General features: G+C 36.8%; 1 protein-coding gene across 2 annotated transcripts in view; it reads right to left on the bottom strand.

The window, feature by feature from the left end:
• The window catches only part of CCSER1 (coiled-coil serine rich protein 1), a gene marked incomplete at its 3' end in the record, with an annotated part of 642,080 nt that overhangs the window by 270,730 nt on the left and 351,131 nt on the right, over window positions 1-20,219 (bottom strand). The gene's annotated exons all lie outside the window — the stretch shown is intronic.

Genomic DNA, 20,219 nt, shown 5'->3' on the forward strand with positions numbered 1-20,219 from the left:
TTCACATATGCAAAGCACATTGAATGTGCTTCTTTGGCTTGTTTTTTATTTTGGCACTCAGTGCCAGGGCAGTTAGTCTTGGCAGGAGTCCTGACAACTCATAGCAGGCCATGGCCATACTTACTCGCCTGTTTCTCCCTTCACATGGCTGTACCAGCTGTTGCTCAGGCACAGCGAAAGGCTAAAGGCAAGTCCACACCTCAGGAATTCCCGTTAAAGCAGAACACAACAACTTGAAGTGATCCCCTGAGGCCACCCTGGCTCGATACCAGCAGTCTCACTATGGTGTATCTTTCCTTGTCCAGGATGGGAAAAAAAAAAAAAAAATAATAAAAAATCATTTCAGAAGTTTTGGAATGAAAACATTTGGATGATGTGGTCGTATCAGAAACAAATGTTGTTTTGTACATCATCTTTTAATGCAACAACAGCATTCAAATGACTCTTCTATATAAGCAGCTCTACATTTCATTTACTGATCATGAAATCAAATGGAGTCTGAGGTGCACCCAAAAATGATAAATAAGGGTTATTAACAGTCATAAAGCATTCTGTGATTCTCTATTATATTCTACTTAAGTACAGTTACAAAGAATATGCGATCAAATATTTTACTGGAAGAATTTAGGATATATACATTAATTTGAATACTAGAATTGAATTGGTATTTTACTATGAAGGTAACAATCGAATAGACTATGCAGGCAATGCTACTTTAGACTCAGATATTTATGAATATGGAGCTAAATAAACAATGTTTTCTTCACAGTGATCCAATTGTCGGTGAACTGTGAATTACAGATTGAGCAAATTAATGCTATTTTTGCTTCAGCTGAATTTTACTCTCTGCAGCAGTGAAAATAAACAGCATGGAGTTTAAAGGAATGCAATTTGATTAATAAACTGCAAAACATAAAACTGAATGATCATACCAGGTCAAGCTCAAGATACATCCAACCACCAGAAATCATGAACAGCAGCCAGGAGTAGAAATGTGTAACTGCATATAATGTATTTTTCCTGATATAACCATTCCATTTACTCTCTCCTTCTGGCTCTTCCTGAGCTAGCATGCTTCTTCACAGTACCATACCTCTTTTGGTAATACACTCTAAATAAATCATACATTCACGAAAACAGACAAACCATAATAAGAAAACCCAAACCCCAAGTTTTCCTTTGGTTTCAAAGCTGCTGCTGAACAATGTCATTGTTTCCGTCATAAGAAAATGAGTATTTCTTATTCATGTTCCCCATGTCTCCCTTGGTTTTATATGACTACATGTTAACTGCACAACTTTTGTCATCTGTTTCAAGCTCAGGAATTGCTGTCTATATAACCTCACTTCTTATAATAGCCACCCTGTATCCCTGATCAAAAACTGTGATCCACCTTTTCTAGTTATACTGTATTATTCACTAGACCTGGGTCATCTGAAGCACTCAAGCAGGGGGTAAACACATCCATTCACACAATTGCATTTTCTATTTTGTTTCATATTCCTTTCCAAATAATTGTTTTGAGTAACTCTTAAGGGATCAGATATATAGAAAATCCCTGTCTTCTATATTTTCTGTAGAAAGGGGAAAAAAATCAGTTGTGTACCCCTTCACAAACCTAGAATCAAAGTCACAAACTTAACAATAAACAGCATTTGGGAGCTTTGTCCATGTACTTAATTCACCAAGAGCCCTGCCTGTACTATTAATCATAGAATGGTTTGGATTGGAAGGGTCCTTAAAGATTATCAATTTCCAACTCCTCTGCCATGAGCAGGGACACCTACCACTAGACTAGGTCACTACAAGTGACCTCTAACCTGGTTTTGAACACCTCCAGGGATGGGGCATCCACAGCTTCTCTGGGCAACCTGTTCCAGTGCCTTACCACCCTCACAGTAAAAAAAAATATATATATATATATATATATATATATATATATATATATTCCTTATATCTAATCTAAATCTTCCTCCCTTTTAGTTTTAAACCATTATTCCTTGCCCTATCACTACATTCCCTAACAAAGAGCCCCTCTCCAGCTTTCCTGTAGGCCCCATTTAGGTACGAGAAGACCACCATTAGGTATCCTCAGAGCCTTCTTTTCTCCAGCCTGAACAACTACAGCTCCTTCAGCCTGTCTTCATAGGAGACGTGCTCTAGCCATCTGATCATGGCCCTCCTCTGAACTTGTTCTAGTATGTCCATGTCCAGAATTTTTCTTCCACATGCATATTCATTTGTGTCTACTGACATTCAATTTCAATTGCTTTTCATCTTTGAATCGTTTGGTGTGATGAAATCTTTCTGTAATACTTCATACTCCATTTTAATTCTGATTATTCTTGATCCTTCTTGAAGTGTAATTCTTCCTTTAATAAGTACCTATTTATTCACACCTTTGGTACTTTACACCTAATTTCCCATTAATCCAAGAGAAGACTTTCCACCTCATCCTCTTATTTCTTCAAAAAACAAAAAAACAAACAAAAAAAAAAACAACAAACAAACAAACAAACAAAACCTTGATGAAGGGCCTTGTTGAAATTTTTGAAATGGAGTTAACCACACAAACCAGATCATTCTAATTCATTCACTGACAGCTCTTTCTAAGGTACAATTAAAATCTCAAAATATCAGGTCTCCTCTTCCCCGTATTTTAATATTCATTCATAACCAAACCAGATGTATTTTCTATGTCAGTTTCTAGTAATTGGTCCCATAACTAAGTCAGATTAAAAGCCCTTAAAACAAACAAACAAACAAAACAGTCACCTTATGTCCATCTATCATTTTTCTGTGATGAAGAATGAAGCAATAGGTAATGGGCAAGAGTTAGTAGTTAGACATTCTTATTTCACTTTCTTCAGCTATCTTGAATGAGTAACTAGTAAGAGAGATTACTTACTCTATATTATTCCATTTTATTCTCACTTATCTTCAGCTCACACTGCAAGACTCATTCCTCAGATTTGAACCTCCAGTACTGCTGGTGTATCCACTTATGTGGAAACAAATGCAGATCATGTATTTACCTCTTTTTTACAATAGCCTTATTTGCCAAGAATGCTGTGTTACACAATTACCTTTCAGCCTTGCACACCCACTGAAAGACCTCATGCCATTTATGAATTTGATACAACTTTTATAATCAGGGTGTTGATTTTATTTTTTGTTTTGTTTGTTTTAGTATGTTGGCTTTGCTTATTACATATTTACATTAGATATACCAAAGTTCATGCAAAAGAAAATGAATGACAAGCTTCTAAATCGGAAATGAAATAAAATAGGTTTGGACGATTTTCAGTCCATACTACTAACATATAGTTCATAAAGGACTGAAGGGAGATTTATATATAAATGCATATACATATATTTATTTATTTTCCTTAAAGCAGTATAGAAGAGTTCTGAATAAATTATAAACATTAAGTTGAGGAATTGAGTATTCTCCTGTCAACTCTTACTATCATCAGGGAAAAATGTCCCATTCATATTGAATTTTTTGCTGTAGTATTAAATCATCAAAACCTTTCATACTCTTACATGCAAATAACCTTAAATATGTAATATATATATTGACTGATTTATGTCAAAGATTACCCAGAAGACTTATAGCCCTCTACAGACATAATTTCATTCACAATTGAAATGCAAGCACATCTCAATTTCATTCTGCCAAGCAGCATGATAAAACCATTTAGACCAAGAAGTAAAAATATCTGCTAACTGCCATGTTTTCATAAAAATGTCTTTATCGGCATGCCCATAAATACAGTTCTTCATACACACTGAATAATGCTGTAGGCAAAGCCTCATTTCTCTAAATTGAAGAAGATGAATCCAAATCAGATCCTGCCTCCACTGAAAGCAAATCAATACCTAAGTTCCTTCCAAATCCAACACTACAAAGGGCACTGAGCTGAACTCTCCCCTCAACACATTGCAGTCTTCTGCTATTGGCTTGAAAATGAGGCACTATTTCTGTTATTTTTATGTTGAGTTCACATTTATGCTTTAAATTGTTCTGCCTCATACTCCTTGGAATCAAATGAAAGTTTTAGACAGGAAGACCTTAAAAAATAGTGACTTCAGCCAAAAGACATGGTATTTTTGTATGTTTTTTAGTTCTTTTTAAAGCTAAATCAAGACTTTCTTCGGGATCTGAATAAAAATGTTTGTTGGTTGACCAAGATGACTAAGGAAAGAAACAAATGAATAAACTTCTACAACTTCTGAACACACAGGAATTCACAAAAGTAAACTGAATGAACACTACCCAGAGAATAAGTTTTGGCTGCCACAATATAAGAAGGATATAAAACTATTAGAGCTCATCCAAAGAATGTCAACAAAGATAGTGAAAGCTCTAGAGGGGAAGGTGTATGAGGAGCTGCTGAAGTCATCATAGATGACTTGTGTTGTTCAGTTTTGAGGAGACAGAGGGGAGGCCTCATGGCAGTCCGCATTTAGAAAATGACTTTAAAAGAAAAAAATAATAGTAAAAAAATATTAAAGCAAAGCACAGTATACTTGCTGACCCTCAGCCCGCTCCAGCGTGGGCACGTTCCACAGTAGAGCAGGGGTTTGCAGCATACAGGGGGGTTTCCTGAGCTGGGGAAGCCCCAGGGAAGCGGCTGACGAAACGTGGCTGGGGCCTGAAGTAACAGCACCCGTCTCATTCCCCAAAAAGTAGCTCCTAGGAGGGCACAAGCAACTAGGCACACGGTGCAGCAGTTTACATGTGAGGACTATTCTATTAACCAAGTGGGAGGCGTGAAGTATACTTTAACCCCACAACCGGGCTCTGTTCTCTGACCGTCTGTACAGGCCGAAGGCACTCACCCTACCTGATCTTCAAGGCAAAATGATGGATGCTCATCTCAAGGAAAAGGCTGTGGCTCTGTCTGGGTGGCCTGCACAATCTAACCCAACAGTGGCTGATGCCTCCACCCAGACAGAGTTACTGAGAGGTGAGGCCGCAGTGCAGACTTCAGACAGTAGAAAGTACCTAGATCTTTCCCCTGGGGCAGGGACAAGTGGAAGACCTGCCTGTAACGGGTGTGCCCAGGTGAAAGAGATCACCTCCTGCACCAGGTGGCTGAGCTGCAGGAGACAGTGAGAAGGCTGCTGCTTCAGGGAGGCCAAAATTTTTTTGGCTTTTCTTTATAAAGCCAATAGCTAGGCTTTTCACTTACATAAAGGAAACTTCAGAGTAATGAAAAGACGTCATTTTCAATATGTATCTTATCAGAAGGATGATTAGCTGTGTTTAATTTTTTTTTAATAAAATATAAACTAGATATTAAAACTATTAATGCTACTCCTGAATAGTGTGATGCTTTCAATGAAATATTTTGCTTCTTTTTTTTTCCTCTTCATGTGGTTACATCCCCATCAGCTCCTTGTGTTTTCTTCCAATAAACTTATGGGGAAATGGGGAAAACAGGAATAATTACGTGAGACCTTTAGAATACTTGCATTTCTAGGAGAGAACTCTGTTCCGTATTGACTTTAAGTTAGGAGGTCACAGAAATAAATAAATAAATAAATAAATAAAAAGCATTACTAGACTATACATTCAGTGCAACTGCTTCACAAAGTCCACACCCAATTACTTATTGATCTTAAATGGAAATGCATTTTCCATTTAAGAATAAACTTTTGTTCAACTAACGTGACATTCTTTGTGAGGTTTTACACAGTGAAATCAATTTTTAAATACCAACGTTTTTGCATACCGGTACAGTATCTAATTTCTGGACTGAAATAACAATCATTGCAAAAAGGAGACATCGTTATTTATTAATTTTTTAAGCAAAACCAAAATAAAAATGGTTTTGTCAAATAACTGAAAGACAAAATCAAGCTATCAGAAAACTGTTGTGATGCCACACAAGATAATTACAAAAAACATGGGAAAAAATAAACCCCCAGACAATACAATGCCAAATAGAAATACCTACTGAGTTTGGCTAACACAGAAAACAGTACAGTCCAATTGGTATGCATTCATTGGCATAATCAACTTACTAATACATCTCTGCTGTTCCTTTTTGAGCTACTATGTATAGAGATATATCACTGCATTAAGCCACATAGAAATAGACTTCTATGCATTAATTTAAAAAAATATAGAAAGTTTTTTTTTTTTTTCCTATTACTTCTCTCCCTCTACATAGCACATTTTAAATCCGAGTATTTCAAGTATACAAATCTTTCAGAGTAACCTAAAAAAATATTGTTAATTTCCTAAAAAGTAACTAAAAATGTGTTTAGGAGCATTCTGTATATTTGGTGGATATTGTCTGTAAAAATTTCCTCTGTAAAAAGAAAGAAACAAAACCCCTAATAATGGCAAGATACCACGGGAAAGGCTAATGGCCACGAAACAAATAAATTCTCTTTATTTATTCCTTTGTATTTGAGTGTCACATTAGTCAACTTTTTTTTTTTTTTTTAATACTGAATCAAATTGGAGATTTTATAACAACATATCTGCTACTTCTCAAGCAGCCTACTGTTTTTCTTTCTACAGAAAAGTGAAGCAAAGCCTCAGTAGTTTACATAAAATGAACTCCTATTTCAAATGCATTATTACAGCTTCTTAATTACAATCTAGAAAGGAGTGCTGAGTCTGTGGTGGAGAAGACACCAACAGAAATTCGCTGTTGAGTACTGCTCCTGCTTGTGCTTTGGAACAGCATATTTGCTTTACTTCCTCTGTATAAACTGGAAACATACACTTTTTGGAACTTCTTTTATTAAAACACATGTAATGACTTAAAGTAAACTGAAGATTAATTTTTGTGGCAATAACATTGAAATTCAACACTCTGGGAGTAGAATCAAATCCTAGAAAAAATAGTGAACTCCAGGGGACAACTGTGATTAGCTATTACTAGACTTGATCTTTTAAAGATGAGGAAAATTACATGAAGAAATCTATGAAAACCAGGTGGTACTTCTGCATGGATATTCGTATGAATCATCTCTTTCCACTCCTAAGTCTTACCATTTAATTGTCTAACATTTGTTATTATGGAATTGGGAATTGTAACCTCACAACCCCTTTTCTGCTCATTTTGAACATAGAAAAATACCAAGGAAATTAGCCAAAACTGAGCTTGATATTATTTTCTTTAGGCAGTTTCCCAAAGATCTTCAAGTTATCAAAACATTATCTGTAAGTCACATTTTAAAGTGAATTGTGTGTGCCACAGAGGCATCAATTATCCTGTCATTTGCAGCCCAATATTACACATAGTTAAGTTGCTGTATGATTCTTCCTCTGCCCCTGTTACAAGGACTTAGCTATTTACCCCTTACTATTTCATGTATTGAAAAGCATATTCCACTTGCAGTAGACCTCTGTCTCCTGTTTTCTTTTTTTTTGTTTATAGAATCATAGAATCATAGAATATCCTGAGTTGGAAGGGACCCTTAAGGATCATCAAGTCCAACTCTTGACATCGCACAGGTCTACCCAAAAGTTCAGACCATGTGACTAAGTGCACAGTCCAATCTCTTCTTAAATTCAGACAGGCTCGGTGCAGTGACCACTTCCCTGGGGAGCCTGTTCCAGTGTGCGACCACCCTCTCTGTGAAGAACCCCCTCCTGACGTCCAGCCTAAATTTCCCCTGCCTCAGCTTAACCCCGTTCCCGCGGGTCCTGTCACTGGTGTTAATGGAGAAAAGGTCTCCTGCCTCTCGACACCCCCTTACGAGGAAGTTGTAGACTGTGATGAGGTCTCCCCGCAGCCTCCTCTTCTCCAGGCTGAACAGGCCCAGTGACCTCAGCCGTTCCTCGTACGTCTTCCCCTCAAGGCCTTTCACCATCTTCGTAGCCCTCCTCTGGACACTTTCCAACAGTTTCATATCCTTTTTATACTGTGGTGCCCAGAACTGCACACAGTACTCGAGGTGAGGCCGCACCAGCGCAGAGTAGAGCGGGACAATCACCTCCCTTGACCTACTAGCGATGCCGTGCTTGATGCACCCCAGGATACGATTGGCCCTCCTGGCTGCCAGGGCACACTGCTGGCTCATATTCAACTTGCTGTCTACCACGACCCCCAGATCCCTCTCTTCTAGGCTGCTCTCCAGCGTCTCATCGCCCAGTCTGTACGTGCAGCCAGGGTTTCCCCGTCCCAGGTGCAGGACCCGGCACTTGCTCTTATTGAACTTCATGCGGTTGGTGATCGCCCAGCTCTCCAACCTGTCCAGATCCCTCTGCAAGGCCTTTACGCCCTCATTTGAGTCCACAACTCCTCCAAGTTTGGTGTCATCAGCAAACTTGCTCAAAATACCCTCTATTCCTACATCCAGATCGTTTATAAAAATATTGAAAAGTACCGGCCCTAAAATGGAGCCTTGAGGGACCCCACTGGTGACCGCCCGCCAGCCTGACGCAGCTCCATTTACCATAACCCTTTGGGCCCTGCCCGTTAGCCAATTGCTCACCCATCGTATGATGTTTTTATTTAGCTGTATGGTGGACATTTTGTCCAGTAGGATCCTATGGGAAACCGTGTCAAAAGCCTTGCTGAAGTCCAAAAAAATCACATCAGCTGGTTTCCCTTGGTCCACCATACGGGTGATCTTATCATAAAAGGAAATCAGGTTAGTTAGGCAGGACCTACCCTTCACAAACCCATGCTGGCTGGGACCAATGACTGCTTTGTCCCCCAGGTGCGCCTCAATAAGTTCGAGAACCATCTTCTCCATGATTTTACCAGGCACTGACGTGAGACTGACAGGCCTGTAATTGCTAGGGTCTTCTTTCTGACCCTTCTTGAAAATTGGCACAACATTTGCCAGCTTCCAGTCTACCGGGACCTCTCCAAATTCCCAGGATCATTGAAAAATAATTGATAGAGGTTCCGCGATGACGTCCGCCAGCTCTTTCAGCACCCGGGGATGAATCCCATCCGGACCCATGGACTTGTAGGGATCCAGGTGGAGTAGCAAATCCCGCACACGTTCAGGGTCAGTTGGGAGTTTGTCATCCCCACCGTCCCGGTCCTCCAGCTCAGGGCACCCTGGGTCCCGAAGCCCATCATCGGCATTGAAGACAGAGGCAAAGAAGGCGTTAAGCGTCTCTGCTTTGCCTACGTCATCGTCTGTGAGGAGACCTTCCCTATCAAGGAGCGGCCCTATGTATTCTTTAGTTCTCCTTTTTCCATTTACATATCTAAAAAAACCCTTTTTATTTTCTCTCACAGACACAGCCAGCTTCAACTCTAGCTGTGCTTTGGCCACTCGAACTTTCTCCCTACAAACACGAACAGCATCCCTGTATTCTTTCCATGACACCTGGCCCTCCTTCCAGTAGCGAAACACTCTCTGTTTCCACCTAATCTCCATTAGAACATTCCTGGTTAGCCACGCCGGCCTCCTGCCCCGCCTGCCTGACTTGCGATATTTTGGAATTGCCTTATCTTGTGCTTCTAGGAGGCATCGCTTAAAGAGTGACCAGCACTGGTGGACATCGAGGCCTTCAAGAGCAGTTTCCCAGGGGACCTTACTGACTAGTTCCCTAAGCAGCCTGAAGTCCGCTTTCCCCATATCTAGGGATGAGGTTTTGGTGGCACTTTTCCTTCTGTCACCATAAATTTTGAACTCAACCACTTCATGGTCGCTATGACCGAGGCGGCCACCAATCACCACATCTCCCACCAGACCCTCTCTGTTTTCTAGCAACAGGTCTAGGAGGGCACCTTTCCTAGTTGGCTCCGTTAGCACCTGCACCAAGAAGTTATCATCTAGGTGCTCCATGAACCTCCTGGACTTGCTCGTGTCAGCCGTGTGGTACTCCCAGTTAACGTCCGGCAAGTTGAAGTCCCCCATAAGGACAAGGGGAGTTAATCTCGAGGCCTCTCTTAGTTCTGTAAAGAATAATTTATCGGCGCTATCATCCTGGCCAGGCGGTCTGTAATAGACTCCTTTGTTTGTGTGTGTTTGGGTTGTGTTACTTTTTTTTTTTTTTTTTTTTTTTTGTTTCAAAGAAGGGAAAATGGGTGCTTTTTTTCAGTGTCCATTTCTTCTGGGCTAGAGTTCTTTCCCAACATATCCACAGAGAAGCCTAGCCAATACATGTGGCAAGTGAGAAGAGAGAGATTAATGAGCTCATTATAATTCATTGAAGAGTGATGTGGGGATGACTGCCCACTTCAATTAGTTTTATTACTGTAGGAAATTGTTTCATATGCCAAGCTCATCACCAAGCATGCCTGGAAAACATTAGAGTAGTAATCAGACTTGATACAAGAACTTTTCATTAGCCTGTAAGGCTAAGGGCACATATAATGACAAGGAAGGTATTAAAAAGGTGGGCATGAGAGTGGCTAGCATGCAATAATTTATCATGTCTGATAAACAGCACAATGGCAATCTTAAGTTAAAAATTTGGTAGAACAGCTGTGTTGCTACAGCACATCATGTACTCTTCCTGTAATCATGACATTAGCTGACAGTATTAGACTTAGAAGGATTAATAGGTCAGGTTTACTCAGACAATAAATCCTAGTTCAAATTAACTATGACTCAAATATTCTAATGAAAATGTTAATCAGTAACTCGGATTTTTACAGAACTATCCTCTTTTCCCAATCATCCCAAAAATTAACAAATGCATTTCTATGTATTTCTTGACAATTGGAAGTTGCAAAAAGACACACAAATTTAAAAGTGCTAAAAAGTTTAAGCATTAATTGTGTAAATGTATTGTGTTTTGTAGCTTTATGAAAGAAAACTGCAAGCACAAAAATTAGTCTTTTAAAATATCTCAGGGAAAATAACTTAAAATTGGTGTTAAACTAATATTATGTAACTGCCAATAAATAAAGCATACTTAGTAAAGAGAATGAAGCTTTTCTGAGAATTTGAACAGTAATGCAGATAGAAAGAGAGGGGAAAAAAAAAAAAAAAAAAAAGAAAAGAAAAAAGAAATGTGCCTACTGACATACAGCATTTTCCTACCTCATTTCTCTCTAAAAATAAATTAAAATTCCCAAATGTGAGAATTCTTTTTGCTCCTCAGCCTACTCTGACAAACACAGATTTATATAAATGATAAGGCTTTGAGTTAAAAGGCAAGATAACTTTCTTGCTAAACAAAACCATGAAACCAAATAGGTCTTACTCTGGGGCAGAAATAACTTCTTAATACATTGAAAAACTTTTCAGGCAAACAAATATAAAATAGCTTTTACATTAACTTTGTGTTATCAAATGCAATTATACTTCAAGTTCAGGGAAAAATCAATTCAAAGTAGCAAGACAGAGCTGCTCTGACACATCTCTTTTATGCTACTGCCTTATTTGAGATTTGATTCTTAATGCCAGTTCTACTCCACAGCTCCCAGAAAACTGCAAATAAGTATGTGATACAAGTGAGAACAAGGTGAGATGACAGTAATTTGGCAGCCTCCAAAATGTGTGCAGAATGATCAGCCTTCATGGATTAGCTAAACTGCAGCTACCTTTATATATATTTATATATATATATATATATATATTTATATATTTATATATATTTATTTATATACATAAATAATTGTGATGCTGAGCAAATTTTACTTGAACAGATATTTTTTTTTTTTTTTGTATCTTTCATTGCTGAAACTACTCTTTTTTATTATTATTATTTTTTTTTTTCAGCTCTCATAAACCCACAATGTACAGTCATCAGATCTCTATGACCAAATCTGGTCAGATCCTCCCATCCGTATCTGAAGGTGTGTGTTTTGTTTTGTTTCTCTTTTTACTATTTCACACCTTAAGCTGTAGAAAATCAGTTCAAGATGGATTAGGTACTCCAGTTCAGTTGATAAGAATATTGTTTTGCCTCAAAAAGATAATAATTCAAAAGAGAAAAAAAAAAAAAAAAGTGCAAATACTAACTTAATCGGAAATGTTAGTACTAATCATGCCTGAAAAAACACCCCCAAAATTCCTCTGTTTCAATGACTGAAAGTAGATGCAGTCATCTTATCAGTGAATATTCTCCATTTTGGCAATATTGGCTCACCCTATCCACTCTTATGTACTTAGAAAGCTTTATGGAATATGAAATCCTAGGCTTAGAACCAGTGTAGCTAGGGAAAACTATGCAGCTCTTAATTATGCCTGACCTAGGAGTAATGCAATGATAAGGGGGATCATGAGGTGTGAGAGTGACCCAGTAACAAGCAAAAGAGACTAGTTACGGCAACAAATGGAAGATAAAAACTTCCAGGTTTTATTCTGAGATTTTTCATCCTCTTTTGTGTTCAACTACCACTTCTGTAAGATCATAACAACAACATATGTCAAATGATTCTGTAAGATTTGTTTCAGTACCACGGTCCACAGTGCAGTGGCAAGGAATACCTTTAAGGTAACAGCAAGCAGGACTTTCACAGAAGACATCTGATAAAGCTACATGTGTTGGCTCTCTTTCTGTTTCTTTTCGTTAGCCCTTCATTAGTAATATTTACATGTATCATACTGATGACAAGAAGAAGAAAAAAAATAAAAACAAAAATAAATCAGCCAGATTCTGCTGCCCTAAGTCATGTTTGACAATGTCATACTCAACTAAGAAACAGTTTGGCTGCTTGCCAAGGGGAATAGTGCAAAATTCATATAAAGAAATAAGGGGTCAATAGGGGCTAATGACATCTATTTTCTCACCAACCTCAAAATAACAATGTTGCTCTACTGTGTAATCAGAATGAAACTCTCTTTCACACTAGAAAATTCACATGTAACCAAGGATTTGCTTGCAAAATTTGAGAAAGAACAGCTTTGAAGTAGTGTATATTTGGAGTGGCTGAATACCACAAGGCATGAAAATGTAATGTGCTTGAGAATTAAGATAACTTCAGAAGCAGCTGTTATTTTACATTTTTTAATTGCAGCATATATTGGGGGTAAGACGGGGGCAAAGGAAGAAGAAAGAATTATCACATTATGCTACTCCAAAACCACCTGAAAATTACCTTAAGATGAAAAATATTCCTATCACTAAAGTTAGGCACAGTCATAATTTGCCACATGCTGTCATAATTTTCCATACTTCAAGTTTCTCAATAGTATGTCATATTAATGATCATCCATTGCCTATCACTGACCAATTTACAGTCCTAACACTGTCATTTTACACGAATAGGATTTCACAGAATCATCTAGGTAGGAAGAGACCTCCAAGATCACCTACTCCAGCCTCTGACCTAATGCTAACAAGTCCTCCACTAAACCATATCCCTAAGCTCTACATCTAAATATCTTGTAAAGACCTCCAGGGATGGTGACTCAACCACTTCCCTGGGCAGCCTATTCCAATGCCTAACAACCCTTTCAGTAAAGAATATATATTCCCCTAAGATTCATTTTAAAACAAATACCTAATTGCTGATAAGCCACAGAGCCTGATACTACTGAAAAATATATTCAACATACAACAACTAATCAGGAATGCAGCATTTAGGGTGATTTACTGCTGCTTAGAATAAGAAAGTATAATTAAAATAAGGTACTCATGATTGTTTTCAATTGAAATACAGAGATCAGACCATAAACCATTTTAGTAACGGCTAAGACATCTTCAATGTGAATATGTGGTAAGCCTTTTACGTAAAAAAAAAAAAAAAAAAAAAAAAAAAAAAAAAAGTAATCCTTTCTTTGGTGGGACTCTGGAAGATTGAACAGTGCTGTTAAGCTAATTTCCATTTCTCTCCATCCAGATTCACTATTATTATACCTTTTCTGTTTAGATGTTTTGTAAATTGCTATGATGTACACAATAAAGACATAGTAGGAAAATAATTTATTTGTGAAGGGAATAATTTCAAAATCCTCACTGAACTGATCTTTGAATCTGTACATGGCGCTAATGTTGTTCCCTGTCATCACTGAATGTTTGTATCAGTTTGGCTGTAGAAAAAATACAGTCACACTTCTATCACTCACTGTCAGCTGTTAGTACTAACAACAAAAGCTGTTGATGAAGTACTTGGCCAAATAAATGTTTTTTTTTTTTCTTTCTGAAAAATGAATAGCAATAGGATTCTTCAGATATTCAGAATTATACTATCATATACATACAGAACCATATAAGCTACACTTTCAAGATAAACTTACAATTTTCGTTCCTTCGGTTCTAGGGTACCTGATATGAAAATCCAAGCAGAGTTCGAGTCTAAAGAAAACACTCATAACCAGCCTTTCTACCTCCTGCACAATGTGAGTAAGCAGGAGTCAGCTAAAGTTATGTCATCTTTTGCTGTTTAGACAAAGTGTATTAATCTAGCCTATTATTCTGTAAAATATATATCCTTGTTTATTTGTTTGAAGAAACACAATCCACTTCTTTTAAAACAAATTATATGTGAAATCACAAAGCAAATTTTCCTGTATCTCAAGTTTTATTAAACTTTAATACCCAAATGCAATGGTTTTTAAATATGGTAATAGAATCTTTCAGTATGTTATTAGCGCTTCATTCACTGTAGTCAATTTCGTTATATTTTCTCAGGCGTGTTCTTTTGAAATCTATATTAGAAAACAGGTTATCAACCATATTGTTCTCCTCTCCTGAAAATGAGACCTACATTTTTCATCAGTATAACCTGCTCATGGCAAATGACTCCTTAGTTATCCAAATAGTACCTCTTATCTGTACCAATCTGTGTGTCAAATTTAGCCTTTGAGGCTCCCACTTCAAAAGACAGGCAAGACCTTAGCCATTTACTTTTGTTTAAAGGAAAGATGTTCTTTTTATCATACTCTTCCTACTTCCTACTCTTTCTACATACATTGGAAAAAAAAAAAAAAAAGGAGAAAAAAAAAAAGTAAGAATTAAGCAACAGGTCCTTCAAAAAAAGACAAATATTAAAAACCACTTCTTTATGTATTTTAACTAAAAAGCACTACTACTATGGACCCTAACTTTGCTGGCACATAAATGTTTAAAAACTGTTAGCAGTGACTACACTCACACAAGTACAGCTAATTATGTGCTTTCATACTTAAAAGTTATTTCTCTTCTTACTCAATTCAAATTTCATACAACAACTACCTTATGTCAGCAAGTTTGAAACTGAAAAACAAGTATTTCCTTCTCAGTTAAGTTTTTCAATCAGAGCTTAAATTAAAACCTAAGGGGAGTTGATAGATCCCAGGGCTAACACCAGCTGACTGACACTAAGTACTGATACACTTCCTGAGAGTGTATCTGCTGTTGTCAATGCTTCAAACACTTGTCATTCAAAGATCTTTAGCCTGACAGAAAGGCAAGCAGAATTTAGACCTAAGTGTTCTTTGTCAGCTGCTGCTATATTTATGTACCCTTGGCATTCACTATGTCCTATAAAAGTCAGATGCTATTTCCTGAAAATACAAAATGGCTGATTTTGCAATAAATGAGCAGAAGTAAAAAATAAAAATGAAAATAATAATAATTAAAGAAAAATATCTACTAGAATTAGTAGAGAAAATCAGATGAGTGTGCGACTACTGTGGAAATACAGATGGTTTCATCTGATTTCCCCCATGCTCTCCCCCGGAAATTTAGGCATGTGAAATAGGGTTTTCATAAGTACAAGTATAGAACATCACAAAAAATTGTGTAGTCCTGGAGACCCTGTCCTTCAGCACCTTTCAGATTGTGGACGAGAAACTTAATTAAGGCTATAAACTTGGGACAGAGATGACTTCCATATCTATCTATATGATTAAACACATGCCTTAATGAGGTCCTGATCTTTAATAATGGTATTAAGCACTCTATTTCATGGGTTAAAACTTTCAAGCAAACTTCACAATTTACTGTCATTGTTCACTGAATGACTCATTTCCACAGCAAGTTTTCATCATATTAAAAGCCGCTTCCAAAGATTATCTTCTGTATGCTATTGGAGACGCACTGCCTTGTTTCTTTTGTCTGCCAAATATATTATAAAAACTCATGGAAAATACTATGAACAACATTACAACAAATCTGTAGTCTGTAACCAAAAAGACAGTTACCTCCTCCAACTCTAAACAAAATTGCAAAACATAGAAAATTTACTGTCACTTCAATAAGTAATACAGAACCAAACAAAGGTCATGGACTCCATCTTCTTGTTGTTGCAAACTTTACAACTTTCAAAGCTAGACAAGTTTGCCTGTATGTTTAACAGATACAGCTTCACCCAATACGGAGCAGCACAACCTTCCTTCTATCTATGCTGAAGCTGATCCTGTGCAGGTGAACACTGCATTATCACTTACAAAAGAAAATAATTATTTTAACAGAACATTTATCCTCTGCCATTAAAAAACAGTTGCCGCAATACCTCTGTAACTAGATTCTCATCCTCTATATGTTTCCACAGCTGTGGGATTTGACCTACGCGTTTTCCCAGGAGCTGTTTTTGACTTCACAGTCACTGGGAGTCTGCACGAGGAAAGACAGGCTTAGTACTTACTACAGCATTATGAAAATTAATGGGACTATGCAAACTGGTAAGCCTGCGTTAAACACCTATGGGAGTGAGCAGTAATTTTTTTATACCCTGCAGAGAGATGAGATTAGACTTCAGAGAACGGAAAAAGCCAGATTGAATTTGCAGAGATGTCAAATAGACTGAAAACCCTAGAGCAGAACTTCTCCATTAAAACAGAGATGAAACAGATTTTCTTGATTCAATAGAAAGAAGCAACTTATGAAAGAAACACGATGGTATATGATGCTATAAAGATCAATTTGGGTAACCCCTCTTTTGCTCTCTACAAGACTAACGTGTCTTCTGCTAGGGATTTTATTGCCATATTTATTTATTTATTTATTTACTCTCTTTATTTCTACTTTTTAAATTCCTGGTATGCAGCCAAACATATCAACAAAAGGATTAAATTATTACATTCCACAGAAGGCAGGAGATGGATTACTTACTGTTTAACCCTAAAAATCTGAACTTACTTTGGTCACGTACAACTTGTAATAAACAATAGCAAAACAGATACAGTAATATAAATAATGGCATATTGTATATAAATAGAATATATTTTTCTTGTACAAGAACCTAAAATTCTATGATTCTATAAAAATGAATGCTTTATCAAATGTCCAAACTTTTGATGGGCAAGTAATTTGCTGAGAGACTGGCTGCAGTATTAATCTTTCATTCTTGCCTTCAAAAGAAAGGCAATCCTGTAGAAATCATCTAGAAGAAATAATGGCCTACGGAATGAAGTCCAGTTACATCAAGAAATGCCCACGGTTGGAAAATTCTGAGTATTCAATAATTTTTAAAGAGGCAAGCCCAGCAGAAATCTGCTGTTCCAGCAGGAAAAAAAATACTCAAATCAGTGAAAAGTCAGCAAAGGAAAGAGAATTTTGATGTTACAGATCATAAGAGATGAGACTTTAATGGAGGGGAAAAAAAAAAAAAAAAAAAAAAAAAGGATCTGGACCTGGTGTCTGGTCAGGAACATAACCTAAGCATCATTTTGCATGGGGGGAAGCAGAAAATTACAGATACAGAGAATAATGAGCCAGAACTAACAAGGCAGCATGAGGAGGTGAGGAGGCCAAACTTCTGGATGCTGAATGAAAAGTGTGGGGTTCGACAGAAGGGCAGATATGCCTAATACTTTTTATTCTTTCTTTTTTTTTTTTTTTCCTAGACAATACTATGATCACTATACATTATTTCTGTTTCACATTCAGTCTCCAGATTCAGATAAAAGCCCACACATGGCTGGCAAGGCACTTCTTCACCTATACCTCTTCAGTTCAGCCCATGTCTTAAAATAGCCATGCATTGTGCTCGTTCTTCTAAGACAGAAAGAATGGATCACCATTTCATATCAGCCTTCTTAGTGAAGATTTCATAAATGTTTTATAACTTTATGTTGTACTTATTTTAGTATCAACAGAATGATAATGAATCACATAATGAATGTGATTTAATGGAGGGATATGTATATCTTGAGACAGATTTGACAGAAAATAATATAAATCTACTCTAAGCTTCATATAATAATTGAAATGAAATACCAGATGGTATTACTTTTGCACTGACAAAAACATTCTGCCTGTGCTTCATGACACAATAATAATCTTCATGATTGAAAATAAATTAAGATATAGATTACATTTCTTTTTCTTTTTAATGCAGGTTAAACTATTGTAGGAATGGATCTGGCTTATTTTTAAGACAGAATGCCCAAAGAGCCATGTTGCTAATCACAGAAGTACTGAGATTCCAAACCTAAGAACCAAAAAAGGAATCACACCTCATTTTATTCCCTTCTCAAGCTTTCTACTGCTCTAAGTCAAATCACAGTCTCAGGATGGTATGGCTTATTCTCACCACTGTATGCAGCTATATCATTATATCAGTAGGCAGAAATACCTTCTCCTCTCTAACCATTCAAAATAGTTTTAAACTGTAAGGCATTCCTTTCTATTTCAGTTTTTCAATTGCTCACCAACATTTTGATAAAATCTAGACATTTTTAAAAGCACAGGATAAAACAATTGATGGATTACATTTTTAATGGTAAAAATCTGTTCATCAAAGATGTTTCCTAGTTAGGTCAATCAATAGCTTAAGTTCATATTTTGCAGAAGGAAAAAAGTTAAAGGACAACTAATTCTGCAAAGGACTGTTTATAATGTATACAAATAAACTAAAACACTTAAATGCAACAAATAAACTAAAACACTTAAATGCAACAAAAATACAAAATATTCATCTTATCTTTGGGGAACTGGCTTTTATTCAGGCTTCTGGGGAGTATGGTGGGATTATTCTTATAGCATATATGGGCTGGAAAAGCCCATAAACTGCTATTGAACTCAAATTATATATTCTAGAGCTGAGAATTATATAACAAAGCCCACTGGGAACTTTCTGGGGGGACAGGTGAGGTAATGCTATCTCCAGAGCAGAACCTCCAGGGAGGGTGATGAAATGGACCACAGCCAGGAAAAACATACAGGTATGTTTTTGTAAAGGGTGGAGAGGTGGAAGAAGACATTAATTCAAAGGGTGGCTTCCTGCTTCAGAAGAGGACTAGCTAGGTAGCTCATAACCCAGTACTAAAAGGAAACACTATTATTACTCTGTCCAGAAAGAAAAGCAATTTGAAAGTTTCGAAAAACAGAAATAACCCAGCAAATGGAAAGTTGGGGATGCTACATGCCTTTCTTTTGAGGGTTTCCAGATCTCTAAGCCCACAAGAGGTTAGAGATCAGCTTCCTGGTTCCAGCCACACAAAAAAATGCAGTAACTTCTACTGTAGTGAAAAGGATAAGAGATTTACAAATATCTTGAATTTGTCTGCAGAAGGAAGGAGGCCAACAAAACTTTTGGTGTTTCACCATGGACATAGGAGGGAAAATGTGATTTTAACTTGTGACTCTCAAGGTATCTGTTGTCAGAGTTTGAGGAGGATTCAGGGACTAAACCATGCTAAGGGTGGAGTGTGTTTCTATAAGCCTTCAGGGAAGATATTATGCAGACTGAGTGGAGTGACATGTCACAGTGAAGGATACTCTGGATTACACCCTACTATGATCAGACAGAAAATATGACAAATAATTTTTAAAAGTTACAAGCTCATGGTCAGACAAAAAATTTGGTTTTCCATTATTTGAACTACAGCTAAACTGTTTTTAAAAGTGCACGTAAAATAAATAAATCAGCTGTGTAATAAAATACTCTAAATTAAATATATGTATATAGAATTTCAACATTCCAAAAAACATTAATGAATAAAACCTCAGGTAATAAAACCATAATAAATGCAAGAGTGAAATAGAAAGATGCCAGTATGCCATAAGTGAACAAATACAGATTTGATATAATTTTGAAAAAAAAAAAAAAACAACTTGGTAATAAATAAATAAATAAATAAATAAATTGGAAGACTTTCTTAGTAAAAGTTACCTGACTAATCAGGATGAAATGAAGACAATTTATGCTCATTTAGACTGACAAGTCAAGCACTTTCTGAATCTAATGTTTAGTTTGGGAAATCTTTAGAAATTAATCATGATTTGGCAGACCTTTTATCTGTATAACTATGTTCCCAGTGTGTAAAATACATGTCATACATCACTCAAATTAAATAATATCATATCCCCCCAAAAAACTACTAATCACATTGCTTTTCACTAATTGAAAAATGTATGTATCTTTTTTGAAATATTAGGTTGCAGCTGTACTCCTATCATAAAGGTT

The sequence above is a fragment of the Aythya marila genome (assembly GCF_965140915.1).
Source record: "Aythya marila genome assembly, chromosome: 4".
Lineage (NCBI taxonomy): Eukaryota > Metazoa > Chordata > Aves > Anseriformes > Anatidae > Aythya > Aythya marila.